This window comes from Aplysia californica, unplaced genomic scaffold (assembly GCF_000002075.1).
Source record: "Aplysia californica isolate F4 #8 unplaced genomic scaffold, AplCal3.0 scaffold00440, whole genome shotgun sequence".
Taxonomy (NCBI): Eukaryota; Metazoa; Mollusca; class Gastropoda; order Aplysiida; family Aplysiidae; genus Aplysia; species Aplysia californica.
The window spans coordinates 37,172-38,895 of NW_004797710.1; positions in this window are offsets into that span (position 1 = coordinate 37,172).

Sequence of the window (1,724 nt, forward strand, 5' to 3'; positions counted from 1 at the left end):
ACCTTCTGTATCCCTGACCTAGTCCCAGATCTTGAGTGGTCTGTGCTGGAAGACCGTACGGACCATTTCTCAATTCTTCTAAAAAAAACAATAGCCTCCAAAACGACCCGATCCCAGAACGCTTCAACTTCAAAAGAGCTGACTGGGACGGGTTTGCCTATCAATGTTCCCAGATTCTGAACCCCACATTCGACCTCAACAACAATAAATTCCACGAAAAGCTTTTAGAAATATGCCACAAACACATACCAAAAACAAAACCCCGGAAGAACAAGATCTGGTTCTCTGGAGAATGTGAGGACGCAGTAAAGAAAAAGAAGGCAACGTATCGAAAGACCGTCAACAACACCACCATAGAAAACAAGATGAATTATTTAAAGGCTCGAGCTGTGGCACGTAGATGCCTCAGGGAGAGCAAAAGACAATCCTTCAAAAAATACATCTCCAAAATCAACAGACAGACTCCACTCAACCAAGTTTTCAAAATCGCTAAAAAAAAATTCTTGGGAAGACGCACAGACACCATTCGGCACGTCCAGCTTGAGGCCGAATGGAACCATAGCTGAAACACAAGTAGACATCGCAAACACAATAGCTACATCTCTCGCCAAAAACTCATCCCATGCAAACTACAACACCACTTTTCAAAACATCAAAACACCTAAACTTCCACTCAAACAACACTGAAACCTACAACGCAAACTTCACAATAGACGAACTAACATCGTGCATCTCGGACCTGGGCAACACAGCCCCGGGACTGGATGACATCCACAACCAGATCATTAGACACTTAGAGCTACCCTCAGAAACACTTACACTCCTACTAGACATATACCACGACATGTGGCGGTCGCGCTCCTTTCCGGGGTCTTGGCGTCTCGCCACTGTCATTCCAATACCCAAACCAAACAAAGACCACACACACCCATCCAATTACAGACCAATTGCACTATCGAGCTGTCTGTGTAAACTTATTGAAAAAATTATTCACAGGCGACTCATTTGCTTTGTGGAGACGATGGGCTCGCTGAGCGGTCTCCAGTGCGGATTCAGGAAAACTCGACCCACTCTGGATCACTTGGTCCGCCTGGAGACCTTTATACGCGAGACGTTCACTGAAAGAGGCCACATGGTCGCCATCTTTTTCAACCTAGAAAAAGCCTACGACACAACCTGGAAGTACGGAATTCTCAAAGACCTGCACTCGGCATACGCGGTCACCTCCCTGCCTTCAGCGGCAACTTCCTGAAGAACCGTTCCTTCCAGGTTCGTGTCTGATCCTCCCTTTCAGACCCCCACCAACAGGAGGAAGGATTCACCCAAGGAAGCATCCTTTCTCCTCTCCTATTTGAAATCAAAATAGATTCCATCGTTAAAACCCTCCAAAACAGCATTGACGGCTTTTTGATATGCTGTCGTTCGAAAAATTCTCATCTGAGATCTATGGAAAGGCAGCTGCAAACGAAGCTGCACAAACTCGAAAAGTGGGTAAACAATAACGGTTTCAAGTTCTCCACGTCAAATACGGTTGCAGTACACTTTTGCCGAACAGGCAGACGTGTGCTGCAGCCGGATTTGACACTATACCGGTACGGGGAAAGGATTCCCGTCCAGGACCAGGCTCGTTTCCTCGGCGTTATATTCGACAAACAACTCACATTCTATGAACCAAAAAACCCAAACCTAGTTGTCTTGCCGAGCAAGAGAGAGAGAGAGAGAGA